Below are 19,308 nucleotides of genomic sequence, written 5' to 3' on the forward strand. Positions count from 1 at the left end.
CTGGTTCAGAGCAGAAATATAGCGCCTATTCTTCATCAGACCAAGGATATCCATGTTCACAGTGATGGAAGAGGTGAAATCGATACAACCGAAATTGAGCATCCAATCATTGAATCCTGTCCTGCACCTCCAATGTAGGTCCACCCTGCCAATAAATTCACATGCAAACCACTAGTATTACTATCTAATGACAGTACAAAAAGAGTAGCAAGATAGTAGCAAACCATGTACCTTCGTAATTAATAGCTCATAGTGCCACCAATTGGATATAAAGGTTGGGAAAAAATATGCTCCTAATGTTGAACCAGTTGGACTTTTTGTGCAGTTCCACTAAAATTGAGCATCCCTATTTGCATAGATATTGAAAGTGTGATTACTCTAAAAGTGGCACTAGTTGAAGAATAGACTCACAAATATAAGCATTCCAATTTCTTAACGGGAAAAGGTAGCAAGACTGTTTCTAACCACCTGTTTGAAGGAATAAATAAAGCAACAACGGCTGATGTGAGGAAGGCATACATAGTTTTTTTAGAAAAGTGAGCCATTCCTGACCTTTCCTCTTCTTTTAAGCAAATTTTGTGCAGTTCTACTAAAATAAAATTCCATCACCGCCTTGACAATTCAGTGACACTATACAAAAGGAAATGACTTAACATTACATCATGATGTCAGGTATGTAGTCGACAGGCATTAGAGAGAAACATACAGACCTCCTCAAGAGAACAGCCGGAGGAGGAGGTGCCCACTCTTGACCTTTCCTCTTGTCTTCATAATTGTCTGTGCAGTTTAACCAAAATAAAATGACATCAACGCCTTGGCATTTTGGTGACATTGTACAAATTTTTTTAACTTATCTCATGAAAGTGAGGTATGTAATCTATAAGCATTAACAGTGCAAAAATCTGACGGGAGTAACAAGTTTCATCGTTGGTATACTGGCTGTGCAACAGCATTAGAATGCCTTATAGCTGAAAAATCTTTAATACATCCACAATCAATAGCTAACCCTGAAATAATCCAGTGACATTAAATGGCATTGCTTAAATTTATGGGTGGCATTAGACTGAGAGCGGCATTAGTTAAATGTGGCATCACTTTAGCAGTAGCATTGCTTGACTTGACTGCTGGCATTATACTAACAACAAAAAAAGTGGCAATAAGAGCATGGGAGGCACCAGTACGATGTACCTCCACGGACGCAGAGTGGTGAGGGAGGTATGGTTGCCCAGAGCAACAAATATCCAGGCATCATATGTGGATTACGGTCCCATTTTTGTTCTCTTTAGCCACCTTTTTCCTATGCAAGGACAACAAACCGATCGACCTGGTCATTCTCTATTGCGTTGTCATGCCTTTCTACCCTTCTTCAACCAAGAGACACGAGACTCGTTCCTTAGCTACTGATTTTCCCCTTTTCAACCTAGATGCGGGTTCGATGCCTACTCTCTTGGACAGTACAGTCTCCCTTCCTTTCCTTATTCAACCCAGACATGGATTAGTCTGCATGAAGTAGGGTTTCCTTTACTAGTGAAAATTATGGTTTTCGTCTGCGTGGCCAGCAGAGTAGAGGATAGCAAATTGGGAAGATGGTGGAGTGGAAAAAGATCCACATGCAACGACGTAGCAGATGGGGCAATAGAACAAGGTTATGGCTCGAAAAGAGGTAGCATACCTGAGGGTCGACGGGAAGTGGCTTCGCTCGTGGTCGTCATCCTCCACACACACTATGGTAGCGAGCTTGGGGACGGAGGCCATCCTGCGCGGGCGCTAGGTCTGAGAGGACGGCCTTGTCGTCAGTGCGTGACCTTGCTTGCTGACGATGAGTGCGTCAACACTGCACGTCCTTTTCTTCCCCGGCGGATCCGTGACCACCGGTGAGGAGGGAGAGAGGGGCCGTCTTTTTTAGATCTGGAGAGAGGGTGGTAGTGTGAGAAGCAAGTGGGCAACCCTTAGCAAGGAAGCGCTGAAGCTCCAGCCTATATATATCTTTTTATACTACTAGTACTGGAGGTGGGGTAGTGATAGAGTAGTTTATATTTTCTCTGTGTACAGTACCAGTTAGTTGTGCTTCAAAACTGATCGGCATGCCATTAAAAAAATAAAGGTCGATAACTAATGCGGTACCTCGGGCCAACGCGGCCATATCGCATTTTGCACGAGAAATTACACACCATGTTTCGTTGACATGTGGTCCCGTTCCAACATATCAGTGAGACGACGACGAGTAGTAGGAGTATTTCCGAACGGACATGTAGGCCGGGGCGCCTCTTCGTGAACCATGGCAAACTCGCAACCGTCCACCGACTCTTCGCCTTTCCCTCTCGATTTGGAACTGCTGTCGCACGCTCTTCCTCTCCCTCCTCCATTTTCCTTCAGCCCTTCACCCTTTCTTCTGCCATTTTTCGATCGTCTTCTCCATGGAGGGAACAGGCCGGAAACGACCTCGTTATTCTTGCCCCGATCTGAAAGATGACGTGGTGGAGGAACTCATTGATCGGTGCAACGTCATCACCTCGGCTAGCATGGCAGGTTCGTTCCAGCCCATTCTCGACTCAACTAATAACATCATTGCAAGGAACCCAAGGGTCAAGGAGCGGTTTGATCTCTTCTATCTTCTTCGCCGTGACCCTGATGACTGGCGCCGGCACGACGGAGGCCTCGCCCTGTGCAAGTTGATGCCGCTTGATAATGATACGTGTGATGTTAAGATGCCATCGCTTGAGGGCAAGGCTTGGGTGGGCGCAAATGGAGATTGGGTTGTTTACATTGGGTCCAACTGCGAGTGGGAACTTGTGAATGTGTAAACTCGTCACCGGGTTCCACTTCCAAAAATCTCAGCACACTGCCCGGAGGTTGAGCACACCGGTAATGTACGCACGTTCAAATATGATCATGGTGACTGTCGTCTACGGAAGATAGCAATTTGTCGAGTTCCCAACCACTCTTGGAATTACAAAAAACTATGATGTTGTTGCTATCTTCGACAAGCTTGTTGCCGTCCTTGATGGTTTCACTCGATGGATATTGCTCAAAAATCAGTTTCTGTACGCAGATGAGTACTGTGATGCAATTGAATACGAGGGCCTTGTGTTTGCTGCCACCACTCGTGGCACTGTTTTTGCATGGCATCCTCGTTGTTTCGGTATGTTTGTCTTCCACCGTAATTATAATTGTTTCATCCACATGCATGTGGGTTAGCAAGTTTCCCTTTACTAATTAACCTTCTTCTTGTGTTTCCAAGGTCCTGTGAACATCCCACCACCTATACTTGAAGATTTTTATTGTTGGGGATCGTAGCAGAAATTTAAAATTTTCTACGCATCACCAAGATCAATCTATGGAGTAATCTAGCAACGAGGGGAAGGGGAGTGCATCTACATATCCTTGTAGATCGCTAAGCGGAAGCGTTGCAAGAACGCGGATGAAGGAGTCGTACTCGTAGCGATTCAGATCGCGGTTGATTCCGATCTAAGCGCCGAACCACGGCGCCTCCGTGTTCAACACACGTGCAGCCCGGTGACGTCTCCTATGCCTTGATCCAGCAAGGGGAGAAGGAGAGGTTGGGGAAGACTCCGTCCAGCAGCAGCACGACGACGTGGTGGTGGTGGAGGAGCGCGGAACTCCAGCAGGGCTTCCCCAAGCACTACGAGAGACGAGGAGGGAGAGAGGTAGGGCTGTGCCAAGAGGGAGATGATCTCGCGTATGTTGCAGCCCCCAATACCTCAAGTATATATAGGGGAAGGGGAGGGGCCGCACCCCCATCTAGGGTTCCCTCCCTAGGGGTGGTGGCAGCCCCAAAACCCATCTAGGGTTGCGGCCAAGGGGGGAGAGAGAGGAGGCGCACCTAGGGTGGGCCTTGAGGCCCATCTGCCCTAGGGTTTGCCCCCTTCCCCTCTAGGAGGCGCCTTGGGCCTTGGTGGGAGGCGCCCTAGCCACCTAGGGGCTGGTCCCTTCCCACTATTGGCCCATGTAGGCCCCCGGGGCTGGTGGCCCCTCCCGGTGGACCCCCGGACCCCTCCGGTGGTCCCGGTACACTACCGGTGATGCCCGGAACACTTTCGGTGGCCAAAACCTGTTGGAAATATGCCCTAGAGGCAATAATAAATTGATTATTATTATATTTCCTTGTTCATGATAATCGTTTATTATCCATGCTAGCATTGTATTGATAGGAAACTCAGATACATGTGTGAATACATAGACAACACCATGTCCCTAGTAAGCCTCTAGTTGACTAGCTCGTTAATCAATAGATGGTTACGGTTTCCTGACCATGGACATTGGATGTCGTTGATAACGGGATCACATCATTAGGAGAATGATGTGATGGACAAGACCCAATCCTAAGCCTAGCACAAGATCATGTAGTTCGTATGCTAAAGCTTTTCTAATGTCAAGTATCATTTCCTTAGACCATGAGATTGTGCAACTCCCGGATACCGTAGGAGTGCTTTGGGTGTGCCAAACGTCACAACGTAACTGGGTGGCTATAAAGGTACACTACGGGTATCTCTGAAAGTGTCTGTTGGGTTGGCACGAATCGAGATTGGGATTTTGTCACTCCGTGTAAACGGAGAGGTATCTCTGGGCCCACTCGGTAGGACATCATCATAATGTGCACAATGTGACCAAGGGGTTGATCACGGGATGATGTGTTACGGAACGAGTAAAGAGACTTGCCGGTAACGAGATTGAACAAGGTATCGGTATACCGACGTGATCTTGACGTGAGCACATGCCTTGACGTGATCTTGAAGGTGTTCAAGATGGATCAGTCAAAGAAGGAGTTCTTGCCTGAGTTGTAAGGTATGAAGTTAAGACTTAAAGCTCGACCATGGCAGAATAGAGAGAAAGGAACGAAGGTCGTCCCCTATGCTTAAGACATAGGCTCTACAGTATGCTATGCTGTGTACCGCACCTGAAGTGTGCTTTACCATGAGTCAGTCAAGGGGTACAAGAGTGATCCAAGAATGGATCACAGGACAGCGGTCAAAGTTATCCTTAGTAACTAGTGGACTAAGGAATTTTCTCAATTATGGAGGTGGTAAAAGAGTTCGTCGTAAAGGGTTACGTCGATGCAAGCTTAACACCTATCCGGATAGCTCTGAGTAGAGATACCGGATACGTATAATGGAGCAACAATTTAGAATAGCTCCAAGTAGAACAGTTATTTGGAATAGCTCCAAATAGAACGTGGTAGCTGCATCTAGGAGATGACATAGAGATTTGTAAAGCACACACGGATCTGAAAGGTTCAGACCCGTTGACTATAACCTCCCTCACAAGCATAACATGATCAAACCCAGAACTCATCAAGTGTTAATCACATGGTAAATGTGAACTAGATTATTGACTCTAGTAAACTCTTTGGGTGTTAGTCACATGGGGATGTGACCTTGAGTGTTAATCACATATCGATGTGAACTAGATTATTGACTCTAGTGCAAGTGGGAGACTGTTGGAAATATGCCCTAGAGGCAATAATAAATTGATTATTATTATATTTCCTTGTTCATGATAATCGTTTATTATCCATGCTAGAATTGTATTGATAGGAAACTCAGATACATGTGTGGATACATAGACAACACCATGTCCCTAGTAAGCCTCTAGTTGACTAGCTCGTTAATCAATAGATGGTTACGGTTTCCTGACCATGGACATTGGATGTCGTTGATAACGGGATCACATCATTAGGAGAATGATGTGATGGACAAGACCCAATCCTAAGCCTAGCACAAGATCATGTAGTTCGTATGCTAAAGCTTTTCTAATGTCAAGTATCATTTCCTTAGACCATGAGATTGTGCAACTCCCGGATACCGTAGGAGTGCTTTGGGTGTGCCAAACGTCACAACGTAACTGGGTGGCTATAAAGGTACACTATGGGTATCTCTGAAAGTGTCTGTTGGGTTGGCACGAATCGAGATTGGGATTTTGTCACTCTGTGTAAACGGAGAGGTATCTCTGGGCCCACTCGGTAGGACATCATCATAATGTGCACAATGTGACCAAGGGGTTGATCACGGGATGATGTGTTACGGAACGAGTAAAGAGACTTGCCGGTAACGAGATTGAACAAGGTATCGGTATACCGACGATCGAATCTCGGGCAAGTACCATACCGCTAGACAAAGGGAATTGTATACGGGATTGATTGAGTCCTTGACATCGTGGTTCATCCGATGAGATCATCGTGGAACATGTGGGAGCCAACATGGGTATCCAGATCCCGCTGTTGGTTATTGACCGGAGAACGTCTCGGTCATGTCTGCATGTCTCCCGAACCCGTAGGGTCTACACACTTAAGGTTCGATGACGCTAGGGTTATAAAGGAAGTTTGTATGTGGTTACCTAATGTTGTTCGGAGTCCCGGATGAGATCCCGGACGTCACGAGGAGTTCCGGAATGGTCCGGAGGTAAAGATTTATATATAGGAAGTCCTGTTTCGGCCATCGGGACAAGTTTCGGGGTCATCGGTATTGTACCGGGACCACCGGAAGGGTCCCGGGGGCCCACCGGGTGGGGCCACCTGCCCCGGGGGGCCACATGGGCTGTAGGGGGTGCGCCTTGGCCTACATGGGCCAAGGGCACCAGCCCCTAGAGGCCCATGCGCCAAGATATGGGAAAAAGGGGAGAGTCCTAAAGGGGGAAGGCACCTCCGAGGTGCCTTGGGGAGGATGGACTCCTTCCCCCTCCTTAGCCGCACCCCTTCCTTGGAGGAAGGGGCAAGGCTGCGCCTCCCCCCTCTCCCCTGCCCCTATATATAGTGGAGGGGAGGGAGGGCATCCATACCTGAGCCCTTGGCGCCTCCCTCCCTCCCGTGACACCTCCTCCTCTCCCGTAGGTGCTTGGCGAAGCCCTGCAGGATTGCCACGCTCCTCCATCACCACCACGCCGTTGTGCTGCTGCTGGATGGAGTCTTCCTCAACCTCTCCCTCTCTCCTTGCTGGATCAAGGCGTGGGATACATCGTCGAGCTGTACGTGTGTTGAACGCGGAGGTGCCGTCCGTTCGGCACTAGGATCATCGGTGATCTGAATCACGACGAGTACGACTCCATCAACCCCGTTCACTTGAACGCTTCCGCTTAGCGATCTACAAGGGTATGTAGATGCACTCTCCTTTCTACTCATTGCTGGTTTCTCCATAGATAGATCTTGGTGACACGTAGGAAAATTTTGAATTTCTGCTACGTTCCCCAACAGTGGCATCATGAGCTAGGTCTATTGCGTAGATTCTTTGCACGAGTAGAACACAAAGTAGTTGTGGGCGTCGATATTGTTCAATATGCTTGCCGTTACTAGTCTTATCTTGATTCGGCGGCATCGTGGGATGAAGCGGCCCGGACCAACCTTACACGTACGCTTACGTGAGACCGGTTCCACCGACAAACATGCACTAGTTGCATAAGGTGGCTGGCGGGTGTCTGTCTCTCCCACTTTAGTCGGATCGGATTCGATGAAAAGGGTCCTTATGAAGGGTAAATAGCAATTGGCATATCACGTTGTGGTTCATGCATAGGTAAGAAACGTTCTTGCTAGAAACCCATAGCAGCCACGTAAAACATGCAAGCAACAATTAGAGGACGTCTAACTTGTTTTTGCAGGGTATGCTATGTGATGTGATATGGCCAAAAGGATGTGATGAATGATATATGTGATGTATGAGATTGATCATGTTCTTGTAATAGGAATCACGACTTGCATGTCGATGAGTATGACAACCGGCAGGAGCCATAGGAGTTGTCTTTATTTATTTGTGACCTGCGTGTCAACTTAAACGTCATGTAATTACTTTACTTTATTGCTAACCGTTAGCCATAGTAGTAGAAGTAATAGTTGGCGAGGCAACTTCATGAAGACACGATGATGGAGATCATGATGATGGAGATCATGGTGTCATGCCGGTGACGATGATGATCATGGAGCCCCGAAGATGGAGATCAAAAGGAGCAAAGTGATGATGGCCATATCATGTCACTATTTTATTGCATGTGATGTTTATCATGTTTATGCATCTTATTTGCTTAGAACGACGGTAGTAAATAAGATGATCCCTTACAACAATTTCAAGAAGTGTTCTCCCCTAACTGTGCACCGTTGCGACAGTTTGCTGTTTCAAAACATCACGTGATGATCGGGTGTTTTATTCAGACGTTCAAATACAACGGGTGTTGACGAGCCTAGCATGTACAGACATGGCCTCGGAACACACGCGAAACACTTAGGGTTAACTTGACGAGCCTAGCATGTACAGACATGGCCTCGGAACACGGAGACCGAAAGGTCGAGCATGAGTCGTATAGAAGATACGATCAACATGAAGATGTTCACCGATGATGACTAGTCCGTCTCACGTGATGATCGGACACGGCCTAGTTTGACTCGGATCATGTAATCACTTAGATGACTAGAGGGATGTCTATCTGAGTGGGAGTTCATAAGATGAACTTAGTTATCCTGAACATAGTCAAAAGACCTTTTGCAAATTATGTCGTAAGCTCGCGCTTTAGTTCTACTGTTTTAGATATGTTCCTAGAGAAAATATAGTTGAAAGTTGATAGTAGCGATTATGCGATCAGTAGAAAGCTTATGTCCTTAATGCACCGCCTAGTGTGCTGAACCCCAACGTCGTTTGTCGATGTTGCGAACATCGGACATACACGTTTTGATAACTACGTGATAGTTCAATTAAATGGTTTAAGTAGAGGCACCAAAGACGTTTTCGAAATGTCGCGGAACATATGAGATGTTTCGAGGGCTGAAATTGGGATTTCAGGCTCGTGCCCACGTCAAGAGGTATAAGACCTCCGACGATTCTCTTAGCCTGCAAACTAAGGGAGAAAATCTCAATCGTTGAGCTTGTGCTCAGATTGTCTGAGTGCAACAATCACTTGAATCGAGTGGGAGTTAATCTTCCAGATGAGATAGTGATGTTTCTCCAAAGTCATTGCCACCAAGCTGCAAGAGCTTCGTGATGAACTATAACATATCAGGGATAGATATGATGATCCTTGAGGTATTCGCGATGTTTGACACCGCGAAAGTAGAAATCAAGAAGGAGCATCAATTGTTGATGGTTGGTGAAACCACTAGTTTCAAGAAGGGCAAGGGAACAAAGGGATACTTCATGAAACAGCAATTCAGCTGCTGCTCTAGTGAAGAAACCCAAGGTTGAACCCAAACCCGAGACTAAGTGCTTCTGTAATAAGGGGAACAACCACTGGAGCAGCATTACCCTAGATACTTGGTAGATGAGAAGGCTGGCAAGGTCGATAGAAGTATATTGGATATACATTATGTTAATGTGTACTTTACTAGTACTCCTAGTAGCACCAGGGTATTGGATACCGGTTCGGTTGCTAAGTGTTAGTAACTCGAAATAAAAGCTATGGAATAAACGGAGACTAGCTAAACGTGAGATGACGATATGTGTTGGAAGTGTTTCCAACGTTGATATGATCAAGCATCACACGCTCCCTCTACCATCGAGATTGGTGTTTGCGTTGAGCATAGACATGATTGGATTATGTCTATCGCAATACGGTTATTCATTTAAGGAGAATAATGGTTACTCTGTTTATTTGAATAATACCTTCAATGGTCTTACACCTAAAATGAATGGTTTATTAAATCTCGATCGTAGTGATACACATGTTCATGCCAAAAGATAGTAATGATAGTACCACCTACTTGTGGCACTGCCATGTAAGTCATATTGGTTTAAAACGCATGAAGAAGCTCCATGTTGATGGATCTTTGGACTCACTCATTTTTGAAAAGTTTGAGACATGCGAACCATGTCTATTGGTGTATATGCATGAAGAAACTCCATGCAAATGGACCATTTGAACTCACTTGATTTTGAATCACTTGAGATATGCAAATCATACCACATGGGCAAGATGACCGAAAAGCCTCGTTTTCAGTAAGATGGAACAAGATAGCAACTTGTTGGAAGTAACACATTTTGATGTGTCCAATCCAATGAGTGCTGAGGCATGCAGTGAATATCGTTATGATCTTACTTCACAGATGATTCGAGTAGATGTTGAGAATATTTACTTGATGAAACACAAGTCTGAATTATTGAATGGTTCAAGTAATTTCAGAGTGAAGTAGAAGATCATTGTGACAAGAGGATAAAATGTCTATGATATGATCATAGAGATGAATATCTGAGTTACGAGTTTTGGCACACAATTAAGACATTGTGGAAATTGTTTCATAATAAATACCGCCTGGAACACCATAGTGTGATGGTGTGTCCGAACATCATAGTTGCACCCTATTGGATATGGTGCGTACCATGATGTCTCTTATCGAATTACCACTATCGTTCATGGGTTAGGCATTAGAGGCAACCACATTCACTTTAAATAGGGCACCGCGTAATTCCGTTGAGATGACACCGTATGAATTATGGTTTAGAGAAACCTAAGTTGTCGTTTCTTAAAAGTTTGGGGCTGCGACGCTTATATGAAAAAGTTTCAGGTTGATAAGCTCGAACCCAAAGCGGATAAAATGCATCTTCATAGGAAACCCAAAACAGTTGGGTATACCTCCTAATTCAGATCCGAAAGCAATATGAATTGTTTCTAGAATCGGGTCCTTTCTCGAGGAAAGGTTTCTCTCGAAAGAGTTGAGTGGGAGGATGGTGGAGACTTGATGAGGTTATTGAACCGTCTCTTCAACTAGTGTGTGGCAGGGCACAGGAAGTTGTTCCTGTGGCACCTACACCAATTGAAGTGGAAGCTTATGATATTGATCATGAAACTTCGGATCAAGTCACTACCAAACCTCGTGGGATGACAAGGATGCGTACTACTTCAGAGTGGTACGTAATCCTGTCTTGGAAGTCATGTTGCTGGACAACAATGAACCTACGAGCTATGGAGAAGCGATGGTGGGCCCGGATTCTGATAAATGGCTTGAGGCCATAAAATCCGAGAGAGGATCCATGTATGTGTAGACTTTGGCAGAACGGCTCGATGGTCGTAAGGCTAATGAGTACAGATGGATTTCAAAAGGAAGACGGACAATGATGGTAAATGTCACCATTAAGAAAGCTCGACTTGTCATTAAGATGTTTTCCGACAAGTTCAAGGAGTTGACTACGATGAGATTTTCTCACTCGTAGCGATGCTAAGAGTCTGTTGGAATTATATTAGCAATTACTGCATTATTTATGAAATCTTGCAGATAGGATGTCAAAACATTGTTTCCTCGACGATTCTTGAGGAAAGGTTGTATGTGATACAACCGGAAGGTTTTGTCTATCCTGAAATATGCTAATAAGTATGCAAAGCTCCAGCAATCCTTCTGAGGACTGGAGTGAGCATCTCGGAGTTGGAATGTATGCTTTGATGATGATCAAAGATTTTGGGTGTATACAAAGTTTATGAGAAACTTGTATTTCCAAAGAAGTGAGTGGGAGCACTATAGAATTTCTGATGAGTATATGTTGTTGACATATTAATGATCAGAAATGACGTAGAATTTCTGGAAAGCATATAGGGTTATTTGGAAAGTGTTTTCAATGGAAAACCTGGATTAAGCTACTTGAACATTGAGCATCAAGATCTATAAGGATAGATTAAAACGCTTAATGGTACTTTCAAATGAGCACATGCCTTGACGTGATCTTGAAGGTGTTCAAGATGGATCAGTCAAAGAAGGAGTTCTTGCCTGAGTTGTAAGGTATGAAGTTAAGACTTAAAGCTCGACCATGGCAGAATAGAGAGAAAGGAACGAAGGTCGTCCCCTATGCTTAAGACGTAGGCTCTTCAGTATGCTATGCTGTGTACCGCACCTAAAGTGTGCCTTGCCATGAGTCAGTCAAGGGGTACAAGAGTGATCCATGAATGGATCACAGGACAGCGGTCAAAGTTATCCTTAGTAACTAGTGGACTAAGGAATTTTCTCAATTATGGAGGTGGTAAAAGAGTTCGTCGTAAAGGGTTACGTCGATGCAAGCTTAACACCTATCCGGATAGCTCTGAGTAGAGATACCGGATACGTATAATGGAGCAACAATTCAGAATAGCTCCAAGTAGAACAGTTATTTGGAATAGCTCCAAATAGAGCGTGGTAGCTGCATCTAGGAGATGACATAGAGATTTGTAAAGCACACACGGATCTGAAAGGTTCAGACCCGTTGACTAAAACCTCTCTCACAAGCAGAACATGACCAAACCCCAGATCTCATTGAGTCTTGATCACATGATGATGTGAACTAGTTTAGTGACACTAGTAAACTCTTTGGATGTTGGTCACATGGTGATGTGACCTGTGAGTGTTAATCACATGGTGATGTGAACTAGATTATTGACTCTAGTGCAAGTGGGAGACTGTTGGAAATATGCCCTAGAGGCAATAATAAATTGATTATTATTATATTTCCTTGTTCATGATAATCGTTTATTATCCATGCTAGAATTGTATTGATAGGAAACTCAGATACATGTGTGGATACATAGACAACACCATGTCCCTAGTAAGCCTCTAGTTGACTAGCTCGTTAATCAATAGATGGTTACGGTTTCCTGACCATGGACATTGGATGTCGTTGATAACGGGATCACATCATTAGGAGAATGATGTGATGGACAAGACCCAATCCTAAGCCTAGCACAAGATCATGTAGTTCGTATGCTAAAGCTTTTCTAATGTCAAGTATCATTTCCTTAGACCATGAGATTGTGCAACTCCCGGATACCGTAGGAGTGCTTTGGGTGTGCCAAACGTCACAACGTAACTGGGTGGCTATAAAGGTACACTATGGGTATCTCTGAAAGTGTCTGTTGGGTTGGCACGAATCGAGATTGGGATTTTGTCACTCTGTGTAAACGGAGAGGTATCTCTGGGCCCACTCGGTAGGACATCATCATAATGTGCACAATGTGACCAAGGGGTTGATCACGGGATGATGTGTTACGGAACGAGTAAAGAGACTTGCCGGTAACGAGATTGAACAAGGTATCGGTATACCGACGATCGAATCTCGGGCAAGTACCATACCGCTAGACAAAGGGAATTGTATACGGGATTGATTGAGTCCTTGACATCGTGGTTCATCCGATGAGATCATCGTGGAACATGTGGGAGCCAACATGGGTATCCAGATCCCGCTGTTGGTTATTGACCGGAGAACGTCTCGGTCATGTCTGCATGTCTCCCGAACCCGTAGGGTCTACACACTTAAGGTTCGATGACGCTAGGGTTATAAAGGAAGCTTGTATGTGGTTACCGAATGTTGTTCGGAGTCCCGGATGAGATCCCGGACATCACGAGGAGTTCCGGAATGGTCCGGAGGTAAAGATTTATATATAGGAAGTCCTGTTTCAGCCATCGGGACAAGTTTCGGGGTCATCGGTATTGTACCGGGACCACCGGAAGGGTCCCGGGGGCCCACCGGGTGGGGCCACCTGCCCCGGGGGGGCACATGGGCTGTAGGGGGTGCGCCTTGGCCTACATGGGCCAAGGGCACCAGCCCCTAGAGGCCCATGCGCCAAGATATAGGAAAAAGGGGAGAGTCCTAAAAGGGGAAGGCACCTCCGAGGTGCCTTGGGGAGGATGGACTCCTCCCCCCCTCTTAGCCGCACCCCTTCCTTGGAGGAAGGGGCAAGGCTGCGCCTCCCCCCTCTCCCCTGCCCCTATATATAGTGGAGGGGAGGGAGGGCATCCATACCTGAGCCCTTGGCGCCTCCCTCCCTCCCGTGACACCTCCTCCTCTCCCGTAGGTGCTTAGCGAAGCCCTGCAGGATTGCCACGCTCCTCCATCACCACCACGCCGTTGTGCTGCTGCTGGATGGAGTCTTCCTCAACCTCTCCCTCTCTCCTTGCTGGATCAAGGCGTGGGAGACATCGTCGAGCTGTACGTGTGTTGAACGCGGAGGTGCCGTCCGTTCGGCACTAGGATCATCGGTGATCTGAATCACGACGAGTACGACTCCATCAACCCCGTTCACTTGAACGCTTCCGCTTAGCAATCTACAAGGGTATGTAGATGCACTCTCCTTTCTACTCGTTGCTGGTTTCTCCATAGATAGATCTTGGTGACGCGTAGGAAAATTTTGAATTTCTGCTACGTTCCCCAACAAAACCATACTTCCTATATATTAATATTTACCTCCGGACCATTCCGGAACTCCTGGTGACGTCCTGGATCTCATCCGGGACTCCGAACAACATTCGGTAACCACGTACATACTTTTCCTATAACCCTAGCGTCATCGAACCTTAAGTGTGTAGACCCTACGGGTTCGGGAGTCATGCAGACATGGCCGAGACAACTCTCCGGTCAATAACCAACAGCGGGATCTGGATACCCATGTTGGCTCCCACATGCTCCACGATGATCTCATCGGATGAACCACGATGTCAAGGATTCAATCAATCCCGTATACAATTCCCTTTGTCTAGCGGTACGATACTTGCCCGAGATTCGATCGTCGGTATCCCGATACCTTGTTCAATATCGTTACCGGCAAGTCTCTTTACTCGTTCCGTAACACATCATCCCGTGATCAACTCCTTGGTCACATTGTGCACATTATGATGATGTCCTACCGAGTGGGCCCAGAGATACCTCTCTGTTTACACGGAGTGACAAATCCTAGTCTCGATTCGTGCCAACCCAACAGACACTTTCGGAGATACCTGTAGTGTACCTTTATAGCCACCCAGTTACGTTGTGACGTTTGGCACACCCAAAGCACTCCTACGGTATCCGGGAGTTGCACAATCTCATGGTCTAAGGAAATGATACTTGACATTAGAAAAGCTTTAGCATACGAACTACACGATCTTGTGCTAGGCTTAGGATTGGGTCTTGTCCATCACATCATTCTTCTAATGATGTGATCCCGTTATCAACGACATCCAATGTCCATGGTCAGGAAACTATAACCATCTATTGATCAACGAGCTAGTCAACTAGAGGCTTACTAGGGACATGGTGCTGTCTATGTATCCACACATGTATCTGAGTTTCCTATCTATACAATTCTAGCATGGATAATAAACGATTATCATGAACAATGAAATATAATAATAATAACTAATTTATTATTGCCTCTAGGGCATATTTCCAACATTTATAACCAAGGGGGAGATGACAATGGTGATGATCACGAGCATGAGGACGAGCAGCGCCGATATACTCTCTGGTGCCTGGCAACTAATTCCGATGGATCACCTCTTCTTGTGTGTATACAGCCCACTGATGATGTTACTGCTAAGGAAGCAGGTGTAGTCTCCCATGGCCGCACTCTCCGGACCTATTCCAACACCCGTTGCATGGTATTCGGGATGGATACTAGGGTGCTAACGCCAACTCCTCCTCCCTGGCACAGAATTGATAGTCTTGGAGAAAACTCGCTCTTCCTTGGACAAAACTATCCGATGATGGCGAAAGGCGATCCAACTGTTGTTGACGCATTTATGAGAAGCAACTATGTCTATACCTCGGACATTTGGGTGGTTCCCTACCCTGGTACTAATATAGTAGGCCGCTTCAGCCTGGATGATCAGTCCTGCGTTGGTCTCCAGATCGACAATGGATGGCCCGTCCCAGAGAATCACTTGTGGTTCAAAGCAAGCGTTTCCAACGCCGCGGAATGGTTGAGTTGAAGTTCATTTCATGGCTTGTTATTTGTTGTGTGGTGAAAACTTTAGTATTTATAATATATCCTCATTGTCCATGTGGGTTGATGACCTGTTGTACGATGTAATAAAATGATATGCCTGTGATAAACTTACTAAATTTATGAATGGTTTTCGAGTCGCTTCTCTGAGTGAGTGGTGCGACGAGGCAAAAAAATATTTCCCGAATACATAATTGTACGTGCATTGCAACAGGTTATCGGATGAGGCCAATCAACAATAGTAGTACACTATTTGTACTAGCTTCACATGCTTCGCGCGTCGGGCGGGTGTTTTTACTATAGCCATATGTTAATGTGTTCATTGTACGTAACCAGCACCTTGAATCCTCGATATACTAGTAGTATAGTATATAGTAGGAGTAAGTAGTAGGAGTAGTAGGGTGGCATGGGCCAGAACAAGCATTCACGTCCAGGAGTACGGCACACGCCACCATCACGACATCCATCTGACACCATATTATTTCTTGGACTCCGTGCGAGAGCAATCTCTTCAACCTCGTTGTTTCTCTAACTTCAGCCATCGCACGGCAGACGAGGTGGGGGTTTGCCGATAGTCAGCTTCCTTAACTGCGGTCCCACTTGTAAGCCCAACTCCAACACACGACCCCAAACGGACCTCCGTTTTGCACGAACTCCAACGATAATTTTGACTACTCCTGTAGTAAGTTGGATTAGTGCCTTCTCGATGCATTCATTGTTGATCTGCGGAGGCTCGATCTTGTGTGCTTCTTTCTTCTTCGAGTGTAAAGAAGTAGACGTTGCTTCCTCGCATCTAGTCTCATGTCTAGCCTCTAATCTATACTAGCTAAAAGTGACAGAACATCTACTAAATTGCGCTCTATCAATATATGGATGTACTCTTCTTCCCAATACAAAAACTTGCATCCATTCTACTCCCTCCGTTGCACAATACTACATGCCTTCTATTTGTCAAAATATATATGTATCTAGACATGTCTTAGTATATAGGTACATCCATTTTTTTGGACAAATGGAAGTCAAGTATTTTGGAACGGAGGGAGTACACAATAAATTTTTTAAGTTAGCACAACTAGTCTAATCCGAGAGCAGAACCGAAGATTTGGTCGGGTTCTTCCTCCTTTTGTCGACACGTGGGACATCCAGCATCCAGGTCGTGTCATGAAAGAAAATAGAGTGGTAGTTGAAGCCACGAGATGTGCATCTTGGGTTAAACTGTAAATAGAATCTTACTACTCTTGAGTAACTCCAAAAGCGGCCACCGAAGATCTTTATTGGATTTGTTTTTCTTCACCAGCACATCGAGGTGAAAGATGTGCAGGTTCAGTGGGTCCTCTTGCATTTTCACTGACATGTGGGGCTGCATGTGAGCAAACAGATGATGGGCTCCGCGCGTCCGCTGGCTGGCTGAGAAGAGAGATAGAGGAGGGTTGAGCACGGACTGCAGGAAATTTGTTCTACGTACCTTGATATAGGCTCGATATAGTGGGGTGGCATGGGCCATAACTAGCATTCACGTCTAGCAGTGCGGCACACGCCACCCACACGAGTCCCATCCGACACCAATTTTCTTGGAGTCCATGCTACAACCATCTCTTCTCCCTCCTGTCCTCTTTTCTCAGCCATCGCATGGTGGGCGGGGTGGGGGTTTGCGGATAGTCGGTTTGCTCAACTGCGGTCCCACTTGTAAGTGAAAATGCAACACAGCACGCATTCTCGCTTGAGCGGCGTGCCGGACCAACCATGTGGGGGTTGGACGCAAACACGGCAGGCTTTTCCTTTTGAACTCGTAACTTGTAAAATTTGGTTCTGCTCCATGGCGCGACCGATAGATAGAAAATAACGATTTTGCCTAGAATAATGAGAAGTTTGCTTCTGGCGCCGTTCATGCATGGAGTACGTACGACAATTATGAAGTTGATGCGAAAGGTAAGATAATTACTGTAGTATCATATACTACTACATGGATTTGACGGAAGGATAAAAATTCATACGGATCCATCAACGTTCAACGACATCCTCACGCCCTAGTGCGCCGGGTCACCAACCGACGTGTGAGGATCAGCGGCGTTGGCGGCGAGCTCAACGTGCTTCTGAACAGTGTCGTCCAAGGTTGCCCTGCGCTCCAAGAAGGCCAGCGTCCTATCGTCCTCCTCTTGCATGTACTAGTCCTTGTGGACGATTTGTGCGTAGACGTGGGTGATTATGTCGATGGTGTCTTGCTGCGCCAGGTGCTGCACGGCGAGCGCGACATCGAGGTGGACATTCTCCGGCGCGACGGCGGGTAGTCGCAGGGCCACCAGTGCGTCGAAGAGGTTGTTACCATAGTGGCCGTTGAGGGTGGCGGGCATCGCAGAGCCTGGGCGCGTCGGCTGGAGGCTTACGTCAAAGTCGTCCGCAAGCTTCTTGACGACGGTGAACTTGTCGAGGAAACCGACGAGGACCTCGTCGAACAAGGATGCGAAGCTGTCGTCCAAGCGGCCCCTCACCCTGGCGGCCTCAAGCAATACTACCTGCCGGGCCGCAGGCTGGCGTCGTGGACCATCTGGCACAACCGGCTGATGCTCGCGCTCATCGCCTCCATGGGTCTAGCGTAGCTTCTAGTCAACTGATCTTGCGATTCGAGTGATCACTCAGCCCTTGGTTAGCGTGCGTAGGTGCGTAGGATTTCGTACTACTCCTCGGCCCTCTACTGCACCTGCCTTTGGCTATATGATAGGTGGGCCAGCCACCCCCTGGGGCCACGTGTCATTCACCTCCTGACCCGTCTCTCACACGCACCCTGCTAGTGTATATACTCCCTCCTTTCTGGTTTATAGGGCTTATCTCAAAATTTTAGTTTTTCCATTTCATAAGGCTCAATTTGGTTGTTTTCCATCACATGTTCAGATTCCAAGGTGCATTAAATCATTGCATGCAAGTACTAAGAGAAAATTGACCAATGCATGTAATTTATGCATGCATGCATTGCAATTAATGCATTGGTAAACATACTTTTTTGAGGAAAACAAGAGCATTAATTGGGTGCTTTTGCAAACTACAAAAAGTATTCCACCACTCACCATCTACCTTGGTTGGTGAGAATTTTGAATTGAGCCTTATAAACCGGAAAGGAGGGAGTATAGTGGTTTTCTTTTTCTCTCCATATCAACCATTTTATATTGCGTACGTGTCATTCAAGAGTGAAATGATGGCTGCTTCTTCCGACTAACTTACTATGTGATTTGACTGCTCCTTGGTGTCCCCTACATGTACTCCCCCTACGTGTATGCAACAGTCACACGTACACATGGACGCAAAAACGCGCGCGATGCCCTAATGCATGCATGTCCGAGCACACGACGGAACACACACGGTGATGCTCAAGTGCTCAACCTACATGTGCATGCACACACATACTCAGTCAGGGTGAGCTAGTGACCGTATGAACACCGGAAAATATATATACTGAGTGCAATGAGCGTATTATGAAGTCCAGTGACCGTATTTTTACAAATATACAGTGACAGACAGTGTATTTATCTCGTTTGAAATTAAGCCATGTTAACCGGAGAGGAGGCAGCATGGACTAGCATTACTTTGTTGTGTCTCGTCAACTTGTCGAACGAGGAGAAGGTTGCAGGACGGGAGAAGCTTGCACGCGGTGGCTCGCAGGACAAG

Source organism: Triticum dicoccoides, chromosome 6A (assembly GCF_002162155.2).
Source record: "Triticum dicoccoides isolate Atlit2015 ecotype Zavitan chromosome 6A, WEW_v2.0, whole genome shotgun sequence".
NCBI lineage: Eukaryota > Viridiplantae > Streptophyta > Magnoliopsida > Poales > Poaceae > Triticum > Triticum dicoccoides.